The sequence below is a fragment of the Malaya genurostris genome, chromosome 2 (genome assembly GCF_030247185.1).
Source record: "Malaya genurostris strain Urasoe2022 chromosome 2, Malgen_1.1, whole genome shotgun sequence".
Taxonomy (NCBI): domain Eukaryota; kingdom Metazoa; phylum Arthropoda; class Insecta; order Diptera; family Culicidae; genus Malaya; species Malaya genurostris.
In genome coordinates, this window is record NC_080571.1 from 339,425,269 (window position 1) to 339,451,047 (window position 25,779).

At 37.0% G+C, this 25,779-nt stretch overlaps 1 pseudogene; it reads left to right on the forward strand.

Annotated features, from left to right (window-relative positions):
- Positions 1 to 5,541: 5,541 nt before the first annotated feature.
- On the forward strand, positions 5,542 to 20,653 carry LOC131431752 (uncharacterized; annotated as a pseudogene).
- The last annotated feature ends 5,126 nt before the right edge of the window (positions 20,654 to 25,779 follow it).

The following is a 25,779-nucleotide window of genomic DNA, read 5'->3' on the forward strand; positions in this document are numbered from 1 at the left end:
AATAAGCATGTTTTGTTTAAAAGCAGTTTTCTGAAAAAATAAAGAGTTTTACGATAACCTGCTATATCTACTGCCTTTGGCTTCTTGGAACAAAGGTTCCTATTTCGCAGAGGTATGTAAATCTTTATTTTACAACAAAATCTGCGAGATGAAATCCATATGGAAATGTGTTGTAATTTGGTGCCTTTTTAATGTTTACTGAAGCACCATTAGTAAATCATAATTAACACATGGATCAATAAGTCCCGAGACTAACAATGGAAACAACATTTTTTTTACAAAATTTTTTTTATTCGTCAACATAATCACCTTTTAGGGTGATACAATGGTTCCAACGTTTTTCCAATTTTTCAATACCATGTTTATAAAAAAATTTATCTTTCGCTTCAAAATAAGCTTCAGTTTCAGCGATGACCTCCTCATTTGAGCCAAATCTTTTCCCCTGGAGCATTTTTTTAAGATCAGCAAAGAGCCAGTAGTCACTGGGGGCTAAATCTGACGAGTATGGGGGGTGGGGAAGCAGATCAAAGCCCAATTCGTGCAATCGTGCAATACTCGCCATTGTTTTCATCGACTTGTGGCAGGGTGCATTTTGTTCCATCGAAAGCAATCGCGGCACCCACTTGGAAAAAACCTTTTTCATGCTAAATTTTTCATGAAGGATAGTAAATACACTTCCATATGATATCTGTGTCATCTCAGCAATCTCACGGAGCTTTACTTTACGATCTTTCATTATAATTTTTGTCACTTCACTCACATTTTCCGGCTTCCACAGGTCTACCCGAGCGTTCCGCGTCATTTGTGTCGGTACGACCACTCGGCGAACCACCGACAAATCGTTGCTTTTGATGGACAAGAGTCCGGATAACATTTTTCAATCCATTGTTTCGCTTGCACGCTGTTTTTTTTACCCATTAAAAAACAATGTTTTATCAAAACACGAAACTCGGTGTTTTCCATTTTTCTCAACAAACTACAAAACGACTTTACTTCAACCTCGATAACTCAGCTGTTTCTGGTCGGATCGACTTAAAATTTTGACCCGTTTCAAGCAAAAGTTAGTACTTTAGAAAGACGTGGTTACTGGTTTACTGCGAGCGCCATCTCTGCTTTAGTCTCGGGACTTATTGATCCATGTGTTATACAAATACGAAATAAACATTTTGCGTGGCCAAACAGTATAGATTTAAGGGGTAAGTTTCAAATACGTTTTTCGGAAATATAGTGAAATATATGCATATTGTAATTGTTGCATAACTCCGATAAAAAATAGCCTCTTTATGATCATGTTGCTGCGGATAGTTTTCCGGGAGGTCCAAAATGGGTGAGCCGGCTGTGTCTACAAATTAAAAGCTGGAACAAGAACGAAAGTTTCTTTTTTAAGTATATACCTATCATTAACTAGGATACCACTTGTGTATAAATGAAAAGTTCAATTTTGTCGTGAATACGACCTACTTTACTATGAGGTGCCTTTTCAAAATTTACCCTCTGAGAGAGTGATAAGTTTTTGATCGTGAATATCTCCTGTTGTATCTAATGAATCTACATAATTCTTCCTACATGCCATCGGAAATATGATCACAATTTTATGATAAAATTTTCAGTTGTGTGACATAATCGCAAATAGTTCAAAATTAAACTTTTCTGAAATGGTCGGTATAAACGAGTATCAAAGAGGATAATTCATAAGGCGCGTTTGCCTTTCTCGTATTTTGAAAGCTCATAGCTCAGTGATCTGTGGAAGGATTAATATAATCTAACTACCAATAGAATCGAAATTTTTTAACTTGAACGTGTATACAAGAGCATCCATATAAAAGTTGAATGGTTCATTTTTCCTACCAAAATCGTCTCACTGTTTCCCGTTCTGCGAACAGGAAAAGGAATTTTGGCAAAGGGGATGTCCGTACACCGCTGCCAGTAGCAGGTATAAAATAAATTGTGATGTGAGAAATAGTGTCATTTAAGTTAAAGCAGCTACTCTGAACATACGAGACACCGTCAGCACGATGGCACCGAAAACCGGTAGAAAGGCAGCCAGAAAGTCCAGCAAGGCCCATTCAAAGCACTTTTCAGTGCTAAAGATAATCATAAAGAACTAGTTGAATTTTGTCGCTTTCCTACCATCTTTTGAGCAACTGTTGCCGAAACAAGACACACACGAGAACCATCTCAGATCTTGTTGATTGTGACAATTCAAGGCACTTTTTAGTGCCACAATTTCAATATTTCCTACCAAAACATTCATCAAGATGGAAGTTAAAATAATTTGCACCGTCACTAATACATTCAATTACGAACGGCAATGCGAAAGCGAAAGTGACGATGTTGAACTCATCTTTATATTAGTATGGGGTTGTGTGAAAATATGCCATGCAAAACAGGGTTGCAATACAGATTGATCTGTATTCTTATTATTATGATTATTATTATTATTATCATTATTAATATTATTATTATTATTATTATTATTATTATTATTATTATTATTATTATTATTATTATTATTATTATTATTATTATTATTATTATTATTATTATTATTATTATTAAAATTACTCTTGCCTACCGAAGATCGTCGATACATTTCAGACCAGGCCATTGCAATTGTCTCGTACTGAAATTTCGAGAAGAATCAGATATCATCGAACTTCATAGCTTCAATAAAAAAATAAACTACAAATTTGTCGTACCTAGCCTCCTATATTGGCAAATTAAAAAGGAATTGTTTCAAGTTTGGAATCTATAGTTGTAGAATAGTAGCTGTTTAATGTAACTAATCTGTACTTTAATGTAGGTGCATCGCTTCAAACTCTGTTAGTGACAAAGGGGAAAGCTTGCACAATTCATACAATCAATAAACTAACTGATATTCGAAAAAGTGATGGGAGCGTGCCAGTTTTTTTCGTATTCACGACATCCAGTGATGTCTCTGATATTACCCACCCGCCTTTTTTACATGAAAATTGCATATTGTATTGCTCGTGAAAAAAAAATTACAACATATCAAGAAACTTCTCCGTGGTATACTCGATAAAGTGTTCATGAAAGTCTTCTCAAAATTTGGAAACGATAAAGATTTGTAGCTGCTACGAGTTCACCCGATTTGAAAGATCGTGTTTCGTGAAAAAAGCGTTTAAAGTTGTCTCAAGATGTACGAAACGCTTTCGCAAACTGTCGTAAACAACTAGTTCAAGATTCGGTTTGACCACAAGTCATTTTCTTTCGCAATCTAGATGAAAATTTTAGGTTCACAAAAAAATTTGATTTTTTTCAAGTTCCAAGGGGGCTTTACCCCTTAAAATACTGCTCAAAAACTTTGTTTAGAAACGAAAAAACTGATAGACATTTCGAAATCTCGTAGATTTTGGCATATTCGAAATTTTCTGATGAATTGTTAGAATATGCTCTGGAGTATCCCAATTTTAGAGAGGGTAAGGGCTCCCTATTTCATCTCATTTGTAAGGACGTCGCCTTCAAACCCCGATTTAGCCACTAAAATCACTATAACTATTTAATATTACTGCTTCATTCGCCTTGCTCAAAGTTGAGAATTGATTCTCAATTCTTGAAAATATAACTAATATTCATAAACCAGCTAAAAACACTTATGATGTGTTCACTACTCTGCTCCTTGTTTCATCTCAATGGATTTTTATCCATCCTACCGTTGGTCCTTTATTCATCCTATAAATTAGCAATGGCGACAGCAATCAAAACAAAATATTCCACTATTACACTCTCAGGTTCAAACTGTCAGAATTCTTCTTAAAAACGGCCTAATGCCAACTATGAGACAACACACGATATTCATTTTAACGTTTAAAAATTTTTCGATCGTTTCCGTTACCTTTCGCTTTGAATTTAAATTTTGACTGTAAAGTTAATTTGGTGAATTTTAAATAAAAAAAGAGAAATTTTTACTATTCAGGCATTAGCCCTTCTTAAAACAAAATGCAGAGCCAGAGATGCCATTTATACAGATTTATCTGTGTTGTATAGATTTTTGCGTTCGCATACTGATTTAAATCAAAGTACTGATTTTATACAGATTTCCTTAATTTTATACAGATTTGTACAGGTTCATAAAAAGTGAGAAGTAAAAATTAGACTTTTCTCTCTGAGTATCTATTAGGTATCACGGATACCAAAAACATACTTTTTGATGATAATTTGAAGAAGAAAAACAATTTTTGCTTTGTAACATTATGAGATAAATTGGCAACTTTGCGAAATCAAATAAGATGAAAACAAAGCGCAATCAAGTGAACTAAGTGAAAAACTTTCATCTCATATGTTTGAAGACTTTTATTGCTTGTTGGGTAATTTTTGAAGTTTTTAATCGTTAATTAAACAAGTGGCAAGTGAGCATTACTAATTATGAAGTCATCCAGCCTTCATTGGTAGTGTAATTGTGCGAAATAGTGATCATGTTTTGAGACGAATCGATTAGTAGATATTCAGAAACATGACGAACTGTAAATCTTGAGACGAAAATGTGTCCTAAATTGACAAGTGAGTTTATTTTAAATGAAAAAAACGATCACCGAAGAATTTGAAACCATTTCTTTCAATGGAAAAGTGTGACAATAGCTTTTATAATCATTTTAAAACATTTCACTGTTTGGTTCAGGTAGGTTGTAAAATATTATTCATGTTCAAAGTAATGAGGTGAAGGGATGAGATGGAAATAGGAGCTCAGATGAAATAGGGAGCCGTAACCCTACTTAGTTTATGACAATTTTATAATTGAAGTCTGAAAATAATAACAAAAGACACTTGTTTTTTTTTCGAATATATTTTTAATTTTGACATCAGAGCTGCTCGACTGAAAAAAACTATCTTTCTGGGTTTAATTCTATCCACCCCACATACAAAATTTCGAGCTGTTGAAAACTCTCCTATGTTAAGGAACAGTAAAAAGATGTGCGATATCGGAAAAGAAGTAAATTTTTTTTCACAATTCTTGGAAAAAGGCTGTTGATTACTGAATAATCAGCATAATTCAGTTTGCGAGCTTGAAAATCGGTTTTAGGAAATGAAATCGATAATATTTGGTAATAATACTGGGTTTATATTTCTGGGTACGCTTCATTTATAGTTACCAAAATTTTATACTTTTCTTTGCGTTTCGTCTTAGACTCGTCAGTGCAGAGCAGTTCAAATTGAACTGCTTAGTGCAAACTTAAACAGTTCAATTTGAACCGGTAAGCAGATGAATATTTAATACTTTTTGCAAAACACTTTATCAATTGGCACCGACGTCTTTTTCGGCTAATACTAGCCGATTCAGGTATGGTCATTTAGGGGTTATCCTCAATTTTCGGCCCTAGACACAAACTTAGGATAATCCCTAAATGAAAATTTCATAGCTATGAAAATAAAACTTTTCGAGAAAAGCAATGCATTACATTATGCCCACAGGGTGTGTTTTACCCTCTACCTCTACCAACAGGTGAGAATGTCGATACCCATCGAATAATAATAGTATAAATAGATTAGCTCAGGATACGACCTATTCCAGTTGACCAAAGAAGAATTTCTCCGATGCACGGTGGAGCTGCTCCCGGTGAAGCGGGCTTTGTTCGGTAGCAGGAGCATAGAAACCAGCCTACTTGGATCGTGAAATTGGTTAATTAAAGTGACAGGGAAAACCAACCGCGAAAGTGGAAAATCGCTAAAGAGTGATTTTAGTACAAAATGGGTCGATTAGAGCTCATATTTATTTCTAGTAGCGTGCTTAGTCTAATAACTGTGATACAAGTTGACTGTGCTTTGCGTAAGTGAATTATTTTATTTTAGCACTGGAACTGATCGCACGTGGCAGAAAATCAGTTGTGGAAAACTTACTACCGAACATTCTTCTCGATGATATTTAAGAAAAAAGTTTTCACATTCAATATATCGGAAATGTTCCGCCAACGGAAGATTCTTGCGAAATGTCTTGTCATAGCCGTTATATCTCAACCATTTGCAGAATACAGTAGGGTCTCGTATAACGCGGTTCACTGGGGGCGTGCAAAACGAATCCGCGTTAAACGAGAAGTTGCTAGTAAGCTACTGGAGTATTAGGATAAATATCGACATCTGAAATCTGAAGAACTTTATAGAGTGAAACTCGTACTTCATATTAAAATTTTGATTATTTATATAGTGAGATATAATGTTAAGCACATAAATCGTGGCATGTATTGCTTATTTCATTTAGTATAATTTTTATTTTTATTTCTTATTGAACAGGGAAAAGCCCGATGAAGTGAAAATTTCATAGTCTCGCTCTTTATCAGTCAAATAATCTCTTCACCTTGGGATATCGTAATTCGTCGACATTTATCATAGCCCAACCGATACATAATTGAAATGATCATAGACTTAATACTGTCATTTGACACTAATCCTATAACTGAGCCTAGCACTTAAGAATTAAAAAGGTGGCAGCGGTTTTTTCAATCATCTAATAAGTTTTGAAACCCTGAAACACCTTCCAAAAGAAACGATCTTAATGAATCAACACGATTTTGATTAACAGGAATCTTCTACATATAATTATAAAGCTTGCTTTATTTAGAATTGGAACAAACTTTTGCTCATATTGTGGCGCTCCTGGTGGACGGATTTGGAAGCTCTTGGCGCCCACGTGTCGAGAATTTTGTCAGCTTCACGTATGATTTTTGACATTCCGAAAATCGACTGTACTTTGTAAACAATCAACATGGAAGCCGAAAGAAGGAAAAAAAATTGTGCACAGTTATTTGGAAAATCCATTGTGGTCTGCATCTAGGCTAGCTAAACAGCTGAAATTGCCCAGAAATACCGTATGGCGCGTTATCAAACGGTATAAGAAAACATTGACGACGATTCGGAAGCCTCAAGCCGATCGTCGGAGTCGAACTGACGACCGGAAATTGCGTGGTAAGATTTTGAAGACGATTAAGAGGAATCCTAATCTGTCGGACCGTGATCTGGCCAGAAAATTCGGTGCTGCCCATAGTACCGTGAGGAGAACTCGACTCCGGGAAGGCATCAAGTCGTATCGAGCTAGCAAACAGCCAAATCGGACCATGAAACAAAATAGTGTGGTCAAAATTCGTGCTCGGAAACTTTATGACCAGGTGCTGACCAAGTTCAACGGGTGTCTTCTGATGGACGATGAAACCTGTGTCAAGGCTGACTTCGGTCAAATCCCAGGTCAAAAATTTTACTTGGCAACGGCTCGGGGGGATGTTCCAGCCAAATTTAAATTTGTTTTTGCCGACAAATTTGCAAGAAAATTCATGATTTGGTCGGGCATTTGCACCTGCGGCAAAAAAACGAAAGTTTTCGTTACAAATAAGACAAATGACATCGGAACTACACCAAAAAGAGTGTCTCCAAAAACGAATTTTGCCGTTCATTCGATCCCACGACCATCCCGTAATGTTTTGGCAAGATTTGGCAAGCTATCATTACAGCAAAGCCGTTTAAGAATGGTATGCAGAGAAAGTGGTCCAGTTTGTTCCGAAAAACCTTAACCCACTCAACTGCCCCCAGTTTCGCCCTATTTAGAAATACTGGGCAATCATGAAGAGGAGACTCAAGGCAAAGGGAAACGTTGTCAAAGACATCAATCAGATGACGACCTGGTGGAATAAGATAGCTAAAACGATGGACGAAGAAGGTGTGCGCCGCCTACTGAGCCGTGTTACAGGAAAAAATCGAGAATTCCTTTGAAACCGTGACGAATAATTTTATCCGTATTTTTTCTTAAAAGTATGAAGAAAACGCTACATTTGTATAAAAAAAGATCTTGAATACAATAATAAATAACTGAAATACAGGCAATTGTCTTTGTTCCAATTCTAAATGAAGCGAGCTTTACACTAGCACCACCAAGTGAAATTAATGTCTACTACTGTTTATACTATTTAATCTTTTTTGAACTCCGGATATACTAACATTCTATATCATCACTTATTTCCAATAAACAAAACCATCCTATTTGCTACTAACTGAAAACCGAGGTGTAGACCAACGATCGAATCCGTCGGCCGTGCACGAAAAATCAAGAGAATGACATCATTTTGGTCAGCTGGGATTGGTGGATGAAAACATAAGTCTAAGATTCTAACCAAGTTTTCAATAGTATGCTTTTGAAATACTGAAACGGCGTTGCCAAACATGCTTAAGCTAAAAGTTTCCGAATCGATTTTTTTTTTCCATAAATACGTTTATTTCTTAAGGCAGTTTACATAAGTTTTTCTTCGCCGTAGCATCACTTTTACATAATATTCTTATCCTAATTTAATTCTAACATAGTCACAACGTTTTGAATTTATTAAAACATATTCTCTTATAGCTTAAATATCATCTTAGGTAACTCGTCATTAATTATGAAATCTACTCGGAAATATTATTTGAACCAAACGATTAACTTCTATAAATTATAAAATAAGCTGTTACTTTCAGACATTTTGTTGATAATTTCATAAACTGTTTCGAGTTTGTTTGTATCATTACATAATTTTTATTCTAATTTAGCTATTGGTTGAACTCATGGACGCAGCTGGGATCAGAACTAAGTCTTAAAAGGAGCCTTTATTAAATTGAAACTCCAATTTTCTTTATGAAATGATAAATAAGTTTCATGTATGAAAGGTCACGACAAGCAAGAATGTCTCGAACTGGGATATTGGATAGTCTACCTTGGGTACGCAAAGAATTTATTAGTTGAGATCTGACATCACGATACTCCACGCATGTCCAAACGACATGATCAATATCCCGATAACCTTCTCCGCAAGCATAATGATTAGTCTTGGAGAGCCCAATTCGAAGGAGATGTGCATGTAACGTGTAGTGATTGGACATGAGTCTGGACATCACACGAATGAAATCCCTACTCACATCCAGTCCCCTGAACCATGCCTTTGTCGATATTTTCGGAATAATTGAGTGCATCCACCGACCCAGATCATCTCTATCCCAAGATGCTTGCCAGCTGGCAAGTGTTCTTTGGCGAGACGAGCTATAGAATTCGTTGAAAGCAATCGGTCGCTCATAAATTTCACCCTCAATAGCACCACGTTTGGCTAAAATATCGTCTCCTTCATTGCCAGGAATGGAGCAATGAGCCGGGACCCAGACTATAGTGATTAGATAATTATTGTTCAATATGTCGTTCAGGCACTGTTTTATTTTGCCCAGGAAAAACGGTTCATTTTTGCCAGCAGCGTTTGAGCGAATGGCTTCAATTGCACTCAGACTATCTGTGAAGAGGAAATAATGGTTTGGAGATAATGTGACGATTACACTCAAACTATAATGAACTGCTGCTAGCTCTGCTATATAAACAGATGCAGGTTCTTGAAGCCTAAATGAGGCCGAAACATTATTGTTGAACATACCAAACCCTGTCGCTTCTTCAATTCGCGATCCGTCCGTATAAAACATTTTCTCAGAGTCAATATGCCTGAACTTACTTGAAAATATTTTTGGGATTTCTGTCGAGCGTAGATGATCCGGGATTCCACGCACTTCACGCTGCATGGATGTATCGAAAAATAAAGTTGAGTCAGGGGCACTTAGGATGCTGACACGGATAGGAAGATATCTTGAAGGGTTGATTTCCTGTGACATATGGTTAAAATATACTGTCATAAATTTTGTTTGAGATCGAAGCTCGACTAGTCGTTCGAAATTATTAATTACCATGGGATTCAGCACCTCACATCTTATTAGCAGGCGTGATGAAAGCTCCCAAAATCGATCTTTTAATGGAAGAACTCCCGCCAGAACTTCAAGACTCATTGTATGTGTCGAATGCATGCAGCCTAAGGCAATTCGCAAACAACGGTACTGAATTCGCTCAAGTTTGATAATATGAGAGTTTGCAGCGGAACGAAAACAAACGCATCCATATTCCATCACTGAAAGTATCGTTGTTTGATACAATTTTATTAGATCTTGCGGATGAGAACCCCACCAAGATCCTGTTATTGTTCGAAAAAAATTTACTCTTTGTTGGCATTTTGTTATCAGAAACCTAATGTGTCCTCCCCACGTGCATTTGGAATCGAACCACACCCCGAGGTATTTAAAAGTTAAAACCTGTTGGATCATTCTTCCCATCATATGGAGCTGAAGCTGCGCGGGATCATGCTTTCTTGAAAAGACGACTAACTCTGTTTTCTCCGCAGAGAATTCGATACCAAGATGAACAGCCCAATCGGACAAGTTATCTAAGGTATCTTGCAATGGTTTATGCAGATCAATAGCTTTGGGTCCAGTAACTGAAACCACGCCATCATCTGCCAATTGTCTTAGTGTACATGGGGTTACTAGACAGCTGTCAATGTCATTTACGTAAAAATTATAGAGGAGCGGACTGAGGCATGAGCCTTGCGGGAGACCCATGTAACTATTTCTGAGTGTTGCCAAATCGCCATGTGAAAAATGCATGTGTTTCTCTGACAAAAGGTTGTGCAAATAATTATTTATAACCGCTGGGAGTCCATTTTGGTGAAGCTTGTCTGAAAGAACATCAATGGAAACTGGATCAAATGCTCCTTTAATGTCTAAAAATACAGATGCCATTTGTTGCTTTTGAGCGAAGGCAATTTGGATGTCAGACGAAAGTAATGCAAGGCAATCATTCGTCCCTTTATTTCTACGGAAGCCAAACTGAGTATCTGACAACAAACCGTTCGTCTCGACCCAAGTGTCGAGACGTCGTAGAATAATTTTTTCGAACAATTTTCTGATGCAGGACAACATCGCAATGGGTCTATATGAGTTGTGATTGGAAGCTGGTTTCCCCGGCTTTTGAATGGCGATAACTTTCACTTGTCTCCAGTCAGGTGGAACAATATTTTGCTCAAGAAACTTGTTGAACAATTCCAACAAACGTCTTTTTGCGAGGTCGGGCAGATTCTTCACCAAGTTGAATTTAATTCTGTCCAACCCAGGGGCGTTATTGTTACAAGACAAAAGTGCTATAGAAAATTCCATCATTGAAAATGGGTTATTAATAAAACCATTATTTGGAGGAGATTCCCGTATAATGCTCTGCGTAGGAACAGAATCTGGGCAAACTTTCCTAGCAAAGTCAAATATCCATCGGTTCGAGTATTCATCACTCTCATTGCCCACGTTACGATTCCTCATTCGTCTGAACGTATTCCAAAGAGTGCTCATTGAGGTTTCTCTTGACAAACCTTCGACAAAATGTCTCCAATAGCTACATTTTTTGGCTCGAAGTATGCTCTTGTACTTGGTTTCTAAAACCATAAGTTTTTCAAAATTCTGAGGAGTTCCTCCTCCCCGTTTTAGAAACGTCTTGCAAGCATTTTGTTTTGCGAGTTTAGCCTCTGAGCACTCTTTGTCCCACCAGGGGTTGGGAGGCCTTCTGTTAGTCGTTGGCCCAGGAAAGCGTTTAGTTTGGGATTGTTCTGCTGCCTCCAGAATCGAACAAATGAGGAAGTCATATTCTTCAAGTGGAGGGAGCTCTTCCATTGAATTCAAAATACTAGAGATTCTACTTTGGTATTTAATCCAGTCGATATTTTTTGTCAAATCATATGGAATACTAGCTGAATTAGCAATACATTTGTTACAGCTAATTGAGATGATGATTGGTAAATGATCGCTACCGTGTAAATCAGGCAAAATTTTCCAGGTGCAATCTAGTCGAATTGATGTTGAGCAAAGAGATTTCCGAATCGATTGGTTTGTTCAATTATATCAATCCATCAACAAATGACTGAGCTATTGACGTTCAATTATTATTATTGATTATTACGGTCCCCGTATAGTGGAGGGTAAAGCATTTTTAATGCCAAAAATCTAAGCGCCCAAAGTATAGTAATTTTGTAATTTGTCATTTGTTCAGTGCATCCACCATCATCTTTATTTTTGTATTTATTATGGGAACCTTACAATTATTTCATTTTTAATGTAATTATGCTCGGTCGTGACTTACATATAATCAGACCCTGTCAGCTTGGAGCGAAATCAATCTTCAGTTCAGAAACGCCATCGCACGGCATCACATTCAACATATGATGTCAATTGTGTGAGTGCGCAGTGCTACTATTTTGGCGCGCACGAATTTGACATTTCTCTCCCCTACTTCTGTGTACGAGATTCGATGCGGACTCGCCTGAGGGCGCCATGCTCGCAAAAAATGTTGTTGCCAATTATTTGTTCGGGAAATGTGAGAGCTGGATATCTTGTTAATATGATGTCTTTGATATGATCCTTGATTTTTTTTTTGTAAGAGCATAATTCTGATAATTAAAATGTGTATTGAAGCACACTAACTACATCTGATGGAGTGACACCTAGTTAAAACATATTCCGTTTGACAAATTTTGAATCCCCGTATTCTCACAAGTACTATAATTTACGAGATACTTGAAGCTCAAATCGTTTTGTCTTTTGTGAGCAAATTACTTTTTTTCATACATTTTTCGAAGCGCCCCTGGAGGAGCAGCTCTCAACTAATTGTCTGCCAAATGACTCTAAAGCAGTGATTCCCAAAGTGGTCCCAACAGCCCACTGGGTTTGGCTCATCCGGTTTCTATTTTCCTTCCGATCTGGACTTACTAGCTTTCGACAAACGGTCTCCTAATACTATTATGAAAGTAATTCAAGTTAATTTGATCAGATTCATCAATTTCGACTGCTTTGCGAACGAGTAGTATGGATTTTCGCGATGCACAAGCAAAATTTTCTTAAATGCCATTTCCACAATCGAGAAGTGATAATAAAATTAAAACCCTTCTTAATCCACCTAGTGGTGTGATAATGCCTTTCTCTTCTATCATAACAGTCTCATGAAAATATATTTCATACTTTTATTAAATAATTTCGGACACTAATTTTGACACCAATTGATTCAGATTGATTAGAGTAGTTCACAAAAGCATTCTTCAGTGTCGGCATCATTTTTCCAACCTAGTGCTTGACATTTGTGTTGCCTATTTGTATGAGAAGAGTGATGCTAATCTAAAACAACCCTTCTTAGTCCACTTAGTGGAATTTTCATATATCTAGAAAAATCATCATGAAATTTTCGAAATCGAAAAAAAATTGTTGATGCCAAAAGGCTTAGAATTGCATGAAACGTCGAGATTTAGTGTCATCTCGAATTTTTTTTTTAAATCGACTTTCTGGGACTTAGAAAAAATAGCAAAAGTCCCAGAAAGTCGATTTTTTTCAAAAAAAAATTTTTTTCAGATAACACTAAATCTCGACGTTTCATGCAATTTTAAGATTTTCGGCACAAAAAAAAATTTTCGATATCGGAAATTTCATGTACTCCTCCTTGTGGTGCTTTTTCAAGATCGAAAATTTTCAATCTTTAACCGCCGGGCAGCACCCCTTACCCATGTCCGATTTAGCTCAAATTTTGCATGAGGACTTTTTTCGAGGTGCTTAAACTTTTGAACAATTGCGCTTTACGAAATTAGAGGTGATCCCAAATGATTGACACCCTTATATACATTAGAGCGGTAAAAACGACGTTTTTTGTCGGTTACGTCACTTATACCATCATATCTCCGGAACCAAAAGTCACAGTCATTTGATATTCGATCTTGATAAATGGCCCAATAGTAGCTTTCAAACGAGTCTAAGTTTGTTAAAATCGGTTCAGCCGTCTCTAAGAAAATTGAGCGGTAAAAATATCAGCGAAAAGTGCACACACATACAAACACACACAGACATTTTCCGATCTCGTCGAATGGTATATAACTTTATGGGTCTTTGTATCGATATTTGTCGATATTTCAAATTGGATTCAGTAGTTCACATACTAATGTCACATTATGACATCTAATAATCGCCAACTAGCATTAAAATCGTTGTTGAGACTGAGTTAGGGTCAACTGTGGCAAAATATAGATTTGCTATGCTTAGATAATGCTTATTTATGGCTAGTGTGCATTCTGGAAGCTAAATTGTGGTTGATTTATAGCAGATGAACTTTTGGATTACAGATGAAAAGCTATAAGAAGTTTCGGAGATAAAAAAAGCTATTTTAGAACTATTATTAGTGTTTACTGGTTTCTTGGGTTCCCTAGATATATTCTTGTCTATGAAACATTGTTGAAAAAAAATTCTGATCTTTTCTTTATAGATTTAAATTGGGTGTTCAGTAACAAGTGGTGACTTTTCAATCCTATTATATATATGATTTGGATATTACCATGAGGACATCATTTGCTTGTATTGTGTAATGGGGAAAAGGAACTTATATACTAACTTACTAAGGGGCTGTCCATAAAAGACGTCACGCTTTTTTGACGATTTTTTACTCCCCCTCCCCCCTTTGTCACAAATTGTCACAGAAGCAAAGACCCCCCACCACCCCTATGTCACATGTCACGAATTCAAAATAAATAAAATTCATCTCAATACATTCTCAATATGTATGACAAACCATACAAATATGAGGGAAAAATCGATTTATTACATGCTGTCATTAGATTTAAAAATATCCCTAAAACTACGAAATCATCGGAATTATTTTATTAATATCAATTATATAAATTTACAAAAGTATTTGGTTGGAATTGATGAAACATTTAAATCATCTGTTTTATTTCTCCTAGGGGTACACAGATATATTATTGTTTTAGGTAAAACCGGAGAATCTTTTCATTATCAGTTGATCAGTGAATTTTAAATCATATCGATCAATATCGGTACTGATCTTCCGTCGCACAATGGGTAGTGATTTTGAGCTAGAATGATTCAAGATTCATGTAAGTTCAATCATTGGATGATTCGATAAGCTTTGATGTTGGTGGAGGAAAGTCACATATGATCAAGATAAGACATGACATGATCTGTTTCTGAAATCGTTGATCTCCCGCCCTTTTTCAAATGGAGTACAATTGAGTAAACTGCATCAGAATCAGATAAGAGAAATTCTTATGATATACTATTATCAATGCTAGAAAATCAACTTACTGAAAAAATTGTCAGTGCATAGCTTAACTTAAACCGTTTGAAGGCATTTCTTTCTTTTTCACTCGTATTAGGCAAAATTTATTAATTTCGCTAATATACTCGCTCCTCCGTGCACTTCTGCTGATCACAACAGAAATGATTTCCTGCATCATTCATTTCCGAATTTACAAGAAGAAGCTTTTACATCAACAAATACACGTTTTCCTATAGAATGTAAACGTTTATTGTGGAGATTTTTTCAGGAAATAGGGCAAAGCAATAATATAATTAGGTATTTCAAAAATGCGCTCATTGAAAATATTGGACGTCACATTCCAAAAACCTCCCCCCCTTCCCCCTGTCACAAAAGGTCACGTTTTATGAAACACTCCCCGCTCCCTTGCGGCGTGACGTCTTTTATGGACAGCCCCTAACTAGAGAGCGAATCGATTCAAATAAAGATTGCATCGACTTTTGTCGGAATTTGCTTACAATATTATGTGACATTACATCTAATGGTTCTATATTTGTGAGTCTGTGTAACTCATTTGTACTAAACCAGTGAGGACGCTTCAAAATCATTTTCAGAATTTCGCTTCAAAATCATTTTCAGAATCAATTTTACACTTGGTTTAAGAAATGTTTCTGTCATAATGGCAATATGAATTTTGTGAACTTTGAGAAAATTATAAAATTCATCTTCACTCGATTTCAAAGATCGAGCATTCCAATTTAAAATATTCAAATAATTATTTAACATCACTGTTAAATTTCTAATTCATTATAATATTATTTGCAAATTGCCATCCGATTTAAAATGCTTCAAAAAGTGATGAAGTCGAATTCATTCGGATGATCATTTGGAAAATTTGATCTTGTAGGTAGATGATTTTATTTTCAGTTATATCGCCTAAATCAACTTCATTTAAAGAAGCGAATGGCATTGAAGGAATATTTGTAGGTAGACTGCCATTAGAACTGCCATTAGAAGAAGATGATTTCTCCGATCTACCTATTAATAAATTGTTTTCGTTAGAAGATGAACTGCAAGGCGTTCCTTAGCTTTGATTATTTACATTAGAAGAATTTAGTGGTAATTTTCTACCTGTGACACTAGCGTAACTGTCATTAGAAGAAGATGATGAAGAGGTCGATCTACCTGTCAATAAATTGTTTTCGTTAGAAGACGAATTGGAAGGCGTATCTGTTTTTTGTTTTAAATTCGAAGAAATAAGTGCCTTAGAAGAATTAGGCGTGGCATTTGTAACGGTTTTTTTGATTTACAGGTATGCTCTGTAAATTTAAGGTCGCTGATTTGACTTGTTGTCTAAGCGAACGAACGTTCAATTTTTTTAATGTGGAACACATTTTTGTTTTCTATATAGCGGTGCAAACTAGAAACTCAAGAAAAATACACGTAGAAATGTGGTCAGGTTTTGAACAATTACAGCTCAGTCAATTTTGTATCAATTATTAATATTATGTCACCATTTAATAGGTTATATTTCTACGTATTGATTTGAAAGTTCTTAGCCATGTATTTTTAATTGTATATCATTCAAATGTTGATTAATAGCTAGCAGTGTCCTATTTTGTCTGCAAAAAATCTCCGGCATACCGGATTTCCCTGCCATAGTCGACGGTTTTGAAGGAGTAAGCGATATATTAAAGGGAAAGCATCGCTCTGATTGGTCAATCGATGCAAAAACGAAGCTGTTGGACGCACGCGAATCTATAAATAGAAGCGAAATTATAGCTAACTTTCAGTCCCACGCGTACCATGCTAGAGGTAGGTTGTTGCTAGACAGCAGGACAGAAAGCGCCATAAAACGATTTGAAGCTTTAATTGGTATGCTTTGATCATGTGTCATGCAAGATTGGATGAAATCCCATGTTTTGTCGTTCCGCCTGAGAAATTGACAACTACCCCAGGGTAAATTTTGAGTGCATAAGATTAATTTCTAATTTATATAAGATGAACTCGATTGATAATGAGAAATAGTTTATCGCTTCAACCGAAATTGCAGAATGGTAGTAATGGTACAGAAACGCTATAAAAATAACTGCTTGCATACAAAACTTGAACACAAGCTTGGTGAAGAGAAGCTTAAATATCGATATCCGTATCGCAAGCATGTACAAACATTTAATTGTATACATTTGGGCTATTGATGGAATTTCGTCCGCTACGAAACAAATACAAATCACGATAAATAGAGTCTATATTCTGTGTTTGCGTGTTCGGTGTTGATAAGGATCAATCTAAGCAGACTCTTGTGCATTTGCGGATTCAAGAGTGTGACGATTAATTGAAAACGTCAATGATTGGAAATTTCGGTTGCCTTGTTCCACATCAACGGCTCGAACAACCCCATGGGGCTGATCCTTGTAGTTTTTCCCTGACAGGACATTTCAAATAATTGGATTTTTGATTTCCATTGCAATTTGAGCATAAAAATTTATCAGTGGTTTCATTCATAGAACAAACGTCTTTCGAATGATTTACTACAATTCAAACACCGTATATCCATATGACAAATTTTGGTTCCATGGCCGAAGCATTGGCAACGACGACATTGCGCTAAGTTTGCAATACGGTTATGCCGTTTATAATGTTCCCAATGAATTTTAATGTGGGAATGGGCAAAACCAAGCAATTCTTTTAGTTCATTTTTAATTTCATCAGTACTTTGATCATTTGATAAGCCTTTCAAGACAGCCTTGAAGGGTCTGTCTGATTTTATATCACATGAATAAAATTTATGAAGTTTTTCGAACAAATATCGAATAAGACGTTCGTAATCTTCCAATCCATCAAACAAGACTCGATATTCTTCTCTTCGTCCGATTTGAAATGAGACTTTTACTTCCGGGAGAAAAGTAGAAAGCTCAGTACGGAATGCTTTGAAGTCGGAAATCATCACCGTCACTGGTGGCATAGATTGATGTTTCTTCCCAGAACGACAAGCGTTCATTTTGGGAATTTTTGAAGAATTTTATTCTATGTCGCTACAATCGGATTCAGGAAGAATCTCGTAAATATTGTTAGACGGCATAGGATCAACGGAAGGGAAATCCGTCCGTTGTCTTTTATTTTTACATTCGGATTCTATAAGATCGTGAATGTTATTAGAAAAATGTTGAATAACGGATTGTGATTTATTTCGTATTGAATTATTATTAGCCTTAGGCTTGTTGCCTTTTCCGGTTGGACGCAGGCATCTTTGAAATGAATGAAATTTGATATTAACTTAACTAGGCTAAATTAGTCTTCGATTAGACTCCTAGGTGGAAAAGTCTTGATAAAGACTGATTTTGTGGTAGTCTTAATAAGGACTTATTAGTTCGAAGAATAGTTCTTTGAATAGCTAGCCTTAAAAAAGGCTGATAAATTTCCTAGTCTTGAAAAAGATTGATTATATTAGAATATCACTCTTTGTATAGCATTGAGAAAGGCTTTAGAAAGACTGTTAGTGATTCAGGTAGCATTGAAAAAGACTGAAGCCTTAAATCGATGAAACCCTATGTAGCCAGAAAAAATTTCCATGAACCAAAAGCTATACGCGTGGGGTGTGAACGACTGTTCAACACCGACTGAGAAATCGCCTAATTATTACTGGATTTATAAGTTTCTCTAACAATCATGCAATCAAACACTAACAAAATTTCTATTAAAACTGTTGTCTCAATTTTCCATTTGGAAAACTCCAAGTCGTAAATAAACTGTTTGATTTTGAATTTTTTTTCCTCTCACACACAAGAAGTAAAATGTTGCAAAAGTTACTTTTGGGAGAGAGTTCAAGTTTAAATTTTAGAAAATCATCTAAGTGAGGTACACAGTTTTGTCCACACATTCAACAACATTCCCAATGTAGAACTTTTCTTTGCGAATAAAATAAAGATAAAATTTCCGTAAAATTAAAGTAACGAAATACGAAAACTGGAAGACTAGTTAATAATTGGCAACCTTATCCAATCCGGAGAAATCGTTCTGCCAACTGAACTACTGTGGATGTGATTTTCGTCTATTCCTAGAAAGAATAAGTTTACATTTGGCGAACTACAATACTCTGAAACCAGTATTTTGCTCCTTTTTTAAAAGGATCTGTTCAAAACGTTAGTTTTAAGAGTTATTTTTTTTTGGCGTATGATCTTTGTTAAGTCGAGTAATAGATCGTTTTCTTCTTCCATAAAGCAAGTGTCATAAAAGTTTGCTCCCGCTATGAACCGAACATGGAAAAGTGTGTTATCGACGCGTTGGAGCACATTCGGCCCAACCTGGCGAACGGGAACTTCGGTCCGGAGTTCGAGGTACCCAAGATAGAACCGTTCTACATAGACCAGATGAAAATTCAACGAGGCAAGGACCTACAGGCGACGTTCTCCAAGTTTTACATTTACAATGCCAGCAAATTCAAGATCGAACGAGTACAGTGAGTTGGTTTTTTTCTGTTACCGTTGTTGTCGGTATGAATGAACTTTGCTCATTGGTTTTAGCTCAAACCCGAACAATTTGTCTTTCGACATTTCGTTGACGATGCCAAAACTCAACTTCACCGGATAATATGCACTCAAAATGAAGATACTGTTGCTGGATGTGCAAGGCAAAGGAAACATCACGGGAGTGCTTAGTAAGTGTATCGCAATAAATTCTTTCTAAGACGAAATTCTAATACGACGTATGATAACTGTCATACGGTGTTCATCAAGCTCATTTTGTGAGGCTATGTCATTTTCGCACTCATCTACTCGTGCTTGTGCAGTGTTGCCAATTATACTTTTCAACTTTTTTATTCAATTCTGTTTTCAATTCCAGCCAATGTCCGCATGGGGATCCGTATCCGAGGATTCACGGAAAAAATCGACGGCAAAGAGTACGTTCGTTTCCATCGGATTGGCATACGGCTGAAGGTCGGCGATGGCAGGTTCGAGCTGGGCAATCTGTTCGGTGGCGATCCGGCACTCGGAAAGATCGGCAATGCGGTGATCAACGATAATGCGGGACTTTTCATCGAAGAAATGATTCCGGGCTTTGAGCGCAATTTGGGTAAAATTTACACGACCATCGTCAACAAACTGCTGAAGACGGCAACCCTGGACGAAGTGCTCCCGGAAAAGGTTGACAACGTGAAGCGGGACGAAAAAGTGAAGGCCGACAAAGACGAAAAGGATGAGGAAAAGGAGGACGACAAAGAGGATAAAGACGATGAAGATAAGAAAATCAACAAAGTGAAAGAAAACAAGAAAGAAGAGAAAATCGACAAAAAAGATACAGATGGAAAAGTGAAAGAAGTCATCAAAGATGATAAAGTTGACAAAGAACAGAAAAACGTTAAAATGACGCAGGTGAACAAAGTGGAGAAGATCGGAAATGAAGAGAAAATCGACGAAGATAAGAAATCCAACAAAGCGGAGAATGTCGACAAAAAGAAGGTTGACAATGAAAAGAAAGCGGAGAAAGTTAAGTAAGATGCGAAAGAAGAGAAAGTTAGGTTAAACTACTGACTCAACTTTTTGTGATATACGCTGTGTTATTTTACATGCAAATATAGTTCAAACGATCGTTAACTGGATTAGGAAAGCTTTTTGGTTGGAATATCAACTAACAATAGATTTTGATATAAAAAATATTGGAAACGGGCTGATTACCATTACTTGTAACCTGTCGAACTTATTATAGAGAATTCGAAGAAATAAACAATTTGAATTTAGCGAATCCTGAGGTAATTCAAATTATTCCTAGGCTCACAGTAGAATAAACAGTGCGTTAGGTTAGCATCGAATGAAATTCAGCTGTAAAATTTATTTTGGACGTCTTACTCTAGACAAGAAGCCAGTCCTCCGTGAAACTGGAACCAATGGTGATAAATTGGTTGCACTGTTGAGCTCCCATCATACATTCCTAATGCAAATGTCAAACCGTGAGAACCCTTTCGATTCGGTAGCTCATTTGTGTACATTGAGATTTCATGGCACACTTTGGTCGAAATGATAACGATGCAATTAATCTCGCGCTCCACCAAGCGGTGAGTGCGGTCATTTTAGAAGGTACCGGGAACGGACCAGATTTTTTTTAGTATTTGTAAGCACATACATGTCTTTATTATTTATTTTTGTTTAAATCTTAACAATTCAAATTCAACTCATTTCGAAATAAAAAATAATAAAAGAAATGACCTGTCTTAAAATATAGATAAAACATTTCTAATTTTCTTTAACACAATCATTTGATTACAATTTGAGGATTATAGTTGGTTAAAAATCCTTTTCCGTGTCTATTACTGTGGGAATCAGAGGATTTACTTCTCTCGAAAATATCTATAGATCTGGCATCGCTGTGCTGAGGTAGGTGAAATTATCGTGGCGACCATAGATTAGTCAAAATTTTATTCGGATTCGTTATTCCTTTCGCCTACAGTTAACCATTCTCTAGAAGACCTTTTACTACGTCAATCCATAGTTGTGATGTCTTTCTCGAATAGAACTCGCTGAACCGCAAGTCATCCCTAGGTCATAAACAAACAACGATAACGACAGGGAAACAAGCAACTACGAAGTCTGGAAAAAAATGTTTCACATCCCATTCGATGATAGAATGTGGCAAATATCACTTAAAATGATTACCCTTGCTGCACTTACGAGACGAACGAGAAAGAAGACGAGGTAAAATAATAATTCAAGCAGAACATCGGTATAAATTTTGCACGCAAAGAACGTATGATTGTTTAAACCCTTAAATGGACTAAATCTGTAGGAAATTTATTTTCAACAGCACATTTATTTGCTAATATCTAAAATTTTCGCTCTCGCCAATTTTTTCACAAACACCATGAAGGCGAGCATGTGTCATTTTTTCTGTAAGGTTGTCCCAAGTAACATTTTGAATTTGGGTAAATACTTGTAAGAAAACATAGTGCGAAGGCTTTTAGGTTTTGCAAAAGTTTGAATAATTAAATATTTTTTGTTGTTTCACTTTTTGAATACTTGTACAAGTTCTTACACAACAAAGCTGATATATACCAAAATGACAATATTTCGATATATATTAGCTTCGTTGCGTAAAGACTTGTGCAGACTGTTAACGATATTTGTCGTCAAGAGTACTTGTGAACCATTTTCCCTATCCCTCGCAAGAAAGTTACCACAGGGAATAAAAGTTACGTGACTCATGCTCATGTTTGACAGACGACAGCAGGAGTGAAAGAGAAAATTAGAAATCAATCATCGTAAGCAGTTTCGTAGCGCGCAGTGAAATTTATATTTATTTCTTGGATTGTTTAATTATTAAATCTAAATTGATTCAACCGCGTAGTGAGTGGAAAAACTAGTTCATTTGAGGTACGTTGTGAATTGCGGATATTTGCTTAGATTACTTACCTGAATAATTGAATTACACTTACCTGAAAAGTTGCTGACAAATACTTACCTCAAACGTGTTAAAACTTAACCTAAAACTTACCGTTACTAATTAAAGAAGAGGCGTGCAGAAGAGGAGAGGAAATCCCGGAAGTTGGAAGAAGAAGCGAAGCTGAAGCAAATCGATGAAGAGCAGGAGTATTTAAGGAAACGATATGCATTGCTACTTCAGATTGAAGAGGATAAGGATTCTAGCAGATCGAGTCGGAAAAGGGAAAATAGTGTGAAGAGGAGGTGTGAACTGCTGTAGAACTGGCTTAATAAGGGAACACAAGTTGACAAAACGGGACAGTCTAAACCTACAATGTCAGAACAGGAAGTTACCCGGCCAGTACCAGTCGTTTGCCTACAGTTCCGGTATCAAAGCCAACGTCACTTGTCTCGACCATTTGTACTTCGACTATTCCGGATATCCTTCATCCGAATCCAGCAGTTCCAGTTTCCAGTGGAAGTCTTGGTGCTTTGGCGAAATCGAATTGTTTGCATCGATACCGGGAAACACGACGTTAAATTCATGTTTGGTTTCTAAGGCAGTTCCAGATACAGCAGTAGCTACGATAAGCGGAAATTGTATCACGACGGTCGCTACTGCGTCAACGAGTGTTTCATCAATTCATGCACCAGTATCTACTACGTTTCCAAATTCGAATCTGCCGAGTATTACGGATACTCTAATGCATATAACGCCTGTCTATTCGTATCCGAGAATGAGCACTGGACAAGGACTCCAGTTCTTTACTTCGATGCCTTCGTTGCAGTTATCTGACCAATTCAAGACCTGTTATTTCTTCGAATACAGGTGTATAATCAACAGTCCAGTACCCATCTACTTCTACTGCGGCGGTTTCCGGAGTTCCTTGGCTACCGGAATATCCCGTTTTGAATCTTTATCCACCAGCAAGCGTGCCCTTTTCTACTGTAGGATCAGGAGCGATATCGTCTGCAGTACCATCATCGCTAGGAATGTACGGAAATGGAAACCATGTTCCAGTTAGCGTAGGGCCTAATAGTGCTCAGTTGGCGGCTAGGCAGGTTATGCCACGCGAATTAACGAAGTTCAACGGAGATCCTCAAGAGTGGCCTATTTTCTACAGTTCATTCAAGAACACAACGGATGTTTGTGGATACACCGACGCCTAGAATCTAGCAAGATTGCAGCGTTGTTTAGGAGGTCCCGCTCTGGAAGCAGTAAGAAGTCGCTTACTTTTGCCAGCATCCATTCCGTACGTGATGGAAACACTACAAAAGCTCTACGGTAGACCCGAGATTCTTATCAGTTCTCTTCTGAAGAAGGTGCGAAACGTTCCACCGCCAAAGTAGGAAAACCTTAGTTCCATCATCTGCTACTGGCTAGCAATACAAAATCTCGTTGATCATATTGTTTTGGCTGAGCAGTAAGCGCATTTGTCGAATCCGATGTTACTTCAAGAGTTGGTCGATAACTTGCCCACTTCGTTGAAGATGCAATGGGGTACGTTCAAACAAGCGTACACAAACGTCAACTTGGCGACGTTCAATGATTTCATGTCGGGACTAGCTTCCGAGCTGAGTATTGACGTAGTTTCCGCTCAAAACTATCAGCAGTCGCTAAGAACGGAAAATCAAAAGGAGAAGCTTTTCACTCACGTAAGCGTGTCGCCGAATAAATCGAACATGAACAGTTCAGTCGAGGAATCCACATCAAAAGCGTGTTCTTACCGTGAGAAAAACAACCATCAGATTCTAAATTGTCGCAGTTGTAGGACGTGGAAGGTCGCTGGAAGGCAGTTCGGCAGAAGAACTTGTGACGATTGTGCCTGATTCCGCATCGCAATTGGCCGTGTCGATCGAAGAAAGAATGCGGGCAAGACGGGTGTCGAGTTAGACATCATATGTTGCTACACAGTAGTCGCGATGACACCAGTGAGGGTTACAGGTCCGGAGAAGTCGTTCATCAGAACCATCATCATACGAAATCCTTTTCGTTATTCCGTTATTTGCCAGTTACTTTGTATGGGAATGGAAAACAAGTAAAAACCTTCGTATTCCTAGATGATGGATCATCGTGTACACTGCTTGAAGAAGGAATCGCTGCACAGCTTGGCATAGAAGGAGAACCTGATCATCTATGGCTGAGTTGGACCGGAAAGGTTAGCAGACACGAGAAAACGTCAAAGCATTTTTCGTAGTCCAAGGAAAAATCTTAATGCAAGAGATTTGGCGCACAGGAACGAACTGGGATGAACCTATTTCGGAGAGCTTGCACGATCTATGGAGTAGATGGATCTAGTTGTATGATATGATCGACGAAGTAAGAATACCTCGATGTTATTTCGGTGGTCTTCAGTCTCAGGAGGTGGAGGAAATCGAGTTTCGTGTGTTCACCGATGCCAGTGTGTCGTCGTGCGCTTGCGTAGCATATTTAAGGATGTCGCATAACGGCAGTAGTTGGTGTTCGCTAGTAGCAGCAAAAACAAAGGTTGCGCCAATTCGTCCGCTTTCGGTTCCTAGGTTGGAAATTCAAGCAGCTATGATGGGAGCTCGATTGATGCAAACGGTATGCTCTGCACTCACGATCAACATAAGAAGACGTTTTCTGTGGAGGGATTCAACAGTGGTTCTAGCCTAGCTTCGCTCTGACAGTCGTCGTTATCCCCCGTTCGTGTCCTTCCGAGTCGGCGAAATTCTTTCGCTGACCCAAGCAATCAAACACGGTAGATGAGTTAGATGCATCTGTTGAGGAAGTTCGAGTGGTAGCTGTACACCAGACAGTTGATGAGATCATGGACGCTGGAGAAATTCAATTACAAAGCTTGTTCATGCAGATAATTCAAAAATATTACAACTAGTTACCTCAATTTCATACACGAAGTAACAGGAGCACATCATTTGTCTTTCTGGTATGACGCAAAGACAAGAAATCTTACCGCGCCGAGACTGCGCTTCTGATAGATTCTAATATATTCTATTGGAATATGATGCAGTTTTCATGATTTTTGAAAAGTCCAGAACATTGGAAAAAAATTAATTGTTTTCAAAAATTGTATAGCAATAAAATGAAAAAAAAAAATATTAAATTTAATTTTCTTGTATTTTCGATCTGTGAAAGTTCTTTCTAAAAAAATTGACGAAAACTTTCATTTTACTATACTTTTTTCTTACGAATTCTGATCCTCCTTTTGAACAAGATTTTTTCATTATTCATTCTCGTTCAGAGCGCGTCAGAACAGTTTTGTAAAATTTTGTTAATTTGAAAAAATGGCTCCACGAAAAATAGAATACTCTAAATACAAAATTGTCCGTTTCTCATCAAACATTCGTGTATTTTTTAAAGTTTTTATTGAATTGAAAAAAGAAAATTAATATAAACTATTGAAATTACGAGAATAAATCTTACTTTACTATGAGAATACGACTTACTTTACTATGGGGTGCCTTTTCAAAATT